The sequence below is a fragment of the Furipterus horrens genome, unplaced genomic scaffold (assembly GCF_987537825.1).
Source record: "Furipterus horrens unplaced genomic scaffold, mFurHor1.1.pri manual_scaffold_5, whole genome shotgun sequence".
Taxonomy (NCBI): domain Eukaryota; kingdom Metazoa; phylum Chordata; class Mammalia; order Chiroptera; family Furipteridae; genus Furipterus; species Furipterus horrens.
The window spans coordinates 40,422,435-40,428,434 of record NW_028327175.1 but is presented as its reverse complement, the minus strand read 5'-3'; the positions used below and the strand labels follow the sequence as shown (position 1 = coordinate 40,428,434).

Sequence of the window (6,000 nt, the reverse complement as noted above, 5' to 3'; positions counted from 1 at the left end):
ATTATTTTAAGAGTAATAATGGTGTAGTAATGATTTTTTTTTAGTTCTTATGTTTTAGAAATATAGTAAAATAAATACTTAATGGAGGCAATGAACTGTAATCTGGGATTGGTTTCAAAATAATCTAGCGTGGTGGAGGAAATAATGGGAAAAAATTGGTCATGTGTTGACACTTATTGAAACTGGATGATGGATACACTGGAGTTTTCTATATGTGTGTTTGAATTTTCTGTAATATAATTAAAATGCAACCACACATACCCATTTCTGATGCAAATAATTTTTCACCTGTACTCATGCTGTTTTTTAAAAAATTTTTATTGTATTTTTTCCATTACCATTTAGTCCCCTTCTATTCCCCTCCCCCCAGCAATCACCACACTGTGGTCCATGTTCATGAGTCCTTTTTCCTTTTTGTTCAGTCCCTCCACTGGCTAACATCCTGCCGCCCTCCCTTAGCTGTCATCCTGCTCTCTCTGAGACTGCTGTTTTCTTAATTCACAGTCATTTGGTAAAGGAATCTTTTGGAAAATTTTCATTACTCTGTTTAGACGCAGGATGGCACTCTTTGAATAAGTAATTAGCCAAAGTCCACTTTTCACAGGGTAAGCTCCTTTTCTTTACAGTGTTGCTACTTCTTAGGGCAGTCTGTCTTAGCTAAGTGGAACATTTTTTCAGAAAGCTTATATAGATAATTACTACTCATATCTGAATGTTAGTTTTCTGTGCTGATTGTGTTTATCCACCATCAGTTTTTGAAAAATAAGGGCAAGGTTCACCACAATTTAAAGGATGGTTTGATGCAAAAACAGCTCTGTGCCCACTCATAGTTTTGGTGTTTACAATTATTACTAGGAAATCAGCCACTTTATGTATGTTAATGCAGATATCTGTATTTCCATATGAATCGTCTTCATTTAAAACTGAATGCCATCCACAGGAAGGTATTTCCACGTTTGAAATGGCATTGAACCGAATACCACTGATTTAAGATCAAGATGAGGACTACTGATTGTAGACATATGCTTTCCCCTTTCAACCCTCAAAAAAGAATGGAAATAACTGTATTCTTGGATATTCTGAGTCTGATTCATACCTTCTTTTAGCCAACTCTACATGTATTCACCAGAAGAATTACACCTACTACCTCCGGTGTAGGAGAGAAAAAAAATCAAATGAGCAATAATGTTAGCAGAAGCTTGAAACTTAAGAGCCCGTTTACAGAAAGGTCCTTCTCTCCACCCCCTTCCCTCCGGTCCAATTCCCTTTTCTGGTTCTGGCCATCGGAAATTGACTTGGCGTTAACTACCGACTAGAATTTCAAGGCGTCAATTCCCCCGCCCCCCACCCCCCCCACCCCCCCACCCCCCAATCTTGGAAACAAACCTCTTCCTAGTCTACACTCAACGGTAGAGACAGATAAATGATGCAGCAGATTCCACCGCTGAAAGACAACATTTGTCCTGAGCTATTTTCACATTTTTTTTTTTCCATGTTTCCGATTGGTGAGCCAGACTTTGTTTGCTTACTTAGGACATGGAAAACATATTTGGGCATTTCCCCCACAGTTTTATGCCAGTGGCTTTCTCCCAGCAAATGAAAGTGAAAGTGCTACGTTGTAGTGGTGTTTTATCCTTAAAGTATGAACTGGCTTCTGGTGTGTATGAGATTTGGGGGGGGGGGGGATGAAGGATGGGATTGGAAAGCTTGAAGAGCCAGTTTTGAGGTTTTGTTTGTTTATCTTGAGATCACAGCAGGGTTCCTGTCCCCTCCACCCTTTTTGGGGGTCTGACTTAGGGTTTATTTTCTTTTGGGCAGTCATTGAGGTTTCATTCAATGTACTGAATTAAAAAAAAAAAAAAAACAACCACTCCACTTGTAGCTTTCCCCGGTTGCACTTTAAAACACCATCCAGTCTCACCCTCATCTGGAAATAATGCAAGCTTCTCTCTTCCCCCGCTCCCTCCTCCCTCACTTTTTTTTTTCTTTTAAAGCCCCACATAACCTGAAGTCAATAATTGATGGAAAATGTGCTGGGCTTAGTTTACTTTAGTCTACTCTCCCGTTCGGTGGTAATTTTACTTGTAGAGGTGTATTTTAAAAACAGGCATTTTGTGCACATGAAGCTACCGAATCTTGAAATCTGTCACTGATGTAAGCTTGCTATAAGTTTCTTAAAAGACTGTTTATGTACAACTTTTAATATTTTTGTTGTGTGGATTTAAAAAAAATACAAGAAGGACACCAGAGATCTTAACAGTGACATTAGATCATCTAAAGTCATTCATCCTCTCCCTCCCCCTTCCTTTTTCCAAGAAACAACTAATCACAACCCAGGCTAGAATTTCTAAAAGAGGTTAGAGGAGGAGGAGGAAAAGAGGCGGAGTTGGATAGGGGATTGAGGTTAGAAGGGCCAGAATTTCTCTCATTCACAGGGTGGAAAAGTTGACATTGTCTAAGCCCTTCTGAATGGCTGGTAGTTGGTTACCCCGATTGTACCTCTACCTCCCCTCCCCCTCCACGTGACGACCCAGGACACATGCGCACCCGACGCCCGGCACATCTGCAGAACTGACGTCAGTGCTCTGCCTCCGAGGAAAGGCTGCCAAATTTTCTGCTGCAATTCAAGTTGGCTGGGGGCCGGTAGTGAGATCTAGGGCTACTTCAACAAAACTTGCTGCCCTTCCTGCTCCTCTTGTCTTCTTTTCTCCTGATACCTTTTGATGCTCTTCACATGTTATTTGCATAGCAAAGGCACTAAGCTGTCCAGGAAGAAAGGGCACCACTTCCACCCCCAATAAGTTTTTTTTTCCCCCTTCCTTTCTTTTTTTTTTCTTTCCTTTTTTTTTTTTTTTTTTCTTTTTTGGAGTGGGGGGGGCGGGAGCAAAAAGGGGTTTGCAAAGGCAGCATCTCAGGATGATAGCCTGGTTGTATTGAAGGCATCTCTTTTTCTGCCAAATCGGAAAGTCCGTTCTCTGAAGCCTGGGTTAGCCAGACTATAGGGTTTTATTCTGGCTGCAGAATAACTGACTGCTGTGGCTTTGCAAAGGGGGGCAGAAAAAAAAAGGTTAGGAGAGGGAGTACGTGAGTCGTCCAGTGCAATCTCTATTGTTTGAAACTTACTTTTTATCAGAATTTGAAGATGAAAACGGTAAGGAAGACTTCACAATATTCAATGAAACCGTTTTTTTTTTTTTTTTTTTAAATTAAAACTTGTGCTTTGCTTGTCTTCCGAATAACACGTAGAAAACTTTTATCTGTGTGTGTGTGTTTTTAATGGCAATGAGTGAGCTTGACTGAACTCATTTTACAGATAGAAATCTTTTTAACTCCAGACTAGTCGGGGGTTGGAGAATTCTGGGTCTTGCAAGTATATTATGATGCAAAAATATATGTTTATTATATGAATGATATGTTTTGTGAAGTATGACTTGATTATAACTACTGTGGTCTTTTAACTCATCACCAAATAGTAATCAGGAAAGGAATAATAATGTGTATTTTAAACCGATTTCCAGCTTTCTTAAAGAAAAAACCTTCTGCATTTTATGGTTTCATGTCAGTGTCTTAAGTATTCAGACAAGTGCATAGTTTATGCCTGGGCTCAGATGGCAGAATTAATGTGCTAGCTGTAGCCCCGATGCTCTAGGATATGTTAAGCTCTTAATAGGCTAATCAAAGAGATGGAAGCGTGTGTTTTTGATTTACTTTTGGCCACTTGGGACGTGCTAGACTCATAACCCTCCGGAACCTTGAATATCGGGGTATGTCTGTATATATAGTACATGGGATCAAAGTTCAGGGATTTGGGGGTGGGGAGTGAGTGCTGGAGGGGTTATTGGAAAGTGGCCTTCTGATAATGTGTACTACAATTCCTGTCTTTGGTAATTTCTTTCCTTGTTGTACTAGAAGAAAAGAGAGCGAGAGAGTGAGAAAGCGCACTGAGAGGGAACAAGAGAGTGAGTTTCTTACTCTTGTTTTTATTTGAGCTGCCGGTGCAACGCGTTTGGGCCAAATGCCAACTGTCTGGGTCACACGCGTTTTATCCAAATAGATTTAGCGCTGCTGTCTGGAAATGGGCTGCTGAATGTTAACTTTAGGATCAACTCAACCAGGGCAGCTCAGACTGTTACCCTCTGTCTGGGAGAAGTGGGATGGGGGGGAGCATGAGGGTATACAGAACAGGGGGAGGGAGGGAGGAAAGGGGAAACTGAACCATTGCTTGGAACTTTTAAAAAGACACTGGAGTGTAATTTTCAACATAATCTTTTATGTTTAAAAATCTTGGACTGATTTTCTTTCTTTTGTTTTTCTTTCTCTTTTTAGTTGATGTTGATTAGACTGAAACTTAGACGTGGGGAATGACAGTTCTTAAAATTCATTGCACAGAAAGAAATGTAAAATAAAATTTGTGTAGTTGAAGGAAATGGAGAAAATTAATTTTGGAAATATTTGTTTTCCTGCGTTTCACCAAAGTGGTAACTGAAATTCTGGTTTATATTAATTCAGTGCTTAAATGTAATCGTCGGTGTTTTGGAGTTTTGAAGCATAGCGTATAGAAGCAAGTAGTTGATTTCAGTCATGTCAAATTCATTCATTTGCCACAAATGACAGCACATTAAATCTTTGTTGTAGTATTAATATTTTTGTGAGTCTCAAGGAAAAAATATCTCTAACCTCAAGACCTGAAATATTTTAATGCTTTTCATATCTGGGCCAATATATATGAGATTAGTTCCTACTCTTGTCTACTCTTACCACTTCCTCTTCATTTCCTGAGCAACCACTAGTAGCTACTATGCCAAATCTGACTTTTGTGAGAGAATAAAGAAAGTTAACATATTAAGAGAAAATTAATAGTACATTCTATAGAACATTTCTGGCAGGTGGGCAGAAGAAAACTTGAAAGAGGTTGATAGGATGCAGTTGATTATCAACATTTTGAGCTAACCTCAAGAGAGAAAGGTGTTTGGTTTTTAGGATGGAAGTTATAATACAGATAAGGTATATCTAACTTTCCATCTGAAAGAAAAGGGGATTTGGGATAATATGTAGTTTAGGGCTTGAGTTTTGTAGAATGTTGTTTTGTTGTTGGCTCATTTGCTTTTTTTGATAGATAAGTTTTGAGAATGTTTAATTATACCTTTTCTTGGAAACCAATCTTACAAAGTTTATAAGTGATCTGGAAACCTTTGTACTTACAGCCTAGTGGTGTTCTTGGCATATATATAGGGTATGACAATAAATATTTGTTGAGAGAAAATAAATAACCAGGAGTTGAGATGGAAGAAAGAAGTTGAAAGATATTATACATGTTCTTTTAGTTCCATAATAATAGTTCAGGAGATGAAATTATTACCTTGGCTACTCCCAGATCACTTGAGTAGGAAGTAAAGGTGAGAGAGGAAAAAGACAAGTTAAGTATCCTTCAACCAGGGTAGACTACTGAGGGAGTTACTGCAGTGCAAGTTGTCCGATCTTATTTCTGTTTTGCTAGTGTAGCTTTGATCCATGGACGCAGGTAAATGATCCCTTCACTTTACTGGCTGGTGCATTTGTATAAGGAAAAAAATATATATGAAATCAAAGTTAAATGAAAGTTTTGAATCTTGTTTTCAAATTTAAAGTATTGTAAGCCCAGTTATCATGACCTAAATTCTTTACTATTTGCTCTAAAAGACAGTGCAATGTAGTTAACTGATTCCATTATCATTTCCAACTATTCCACATTTTTGAGGGAAGGAGAAACATAAAACTATTTTTGAAGGAAGGCCTTGAAAAGTGATGAGTCAGATAACAGCAGGGGTGGGGGTGGGGGGAGTGAATATTTGTTTAGCCATTAAAGTGAAGTGTGGAGACACTTCCCATCATGTGTCATCTAATTTAATTTCACAACAAGTCTTTGTAAGGTAGATACCATTATCACAGTTTTATAGAGGAGGAAACAGATCCAGAGAGTTTAAATAACTTGGAGTCAAGCCAGAACTCAAAGCCTTTGTG

General features: G+C 38.6%; 1 protein-coding gene across 2 annotated transcripts in view; it reads left to right on the top strand.

Moving 5' to 3' along the window:
* Window positions 1–2,905: 2,905 nt before the first annotated feature.
* The window catches only part of ADAMTS6 (ADAM metallopeptidase with thrombospondin type 1 motif 6), a 247,161-nt gene continuing 244,066 nt past the window's right edge, over window positions 2,906–6,000 (top strand). Inside the window, exon 1 of one of the 2 annotated variants that reach the window (XM_090276311.1) lies at window positions 2,906–3,151. The gene's annotated coding sequence lies outside the window, so the exon portion shown is untranslated. Of the gene's footprint in view, window positions 3,152–3,909; window positions 3,960–6,000 lie in introns of those variants that run through there. The other variant, XM_090276313.1, reaches the window with a different exon arrangement.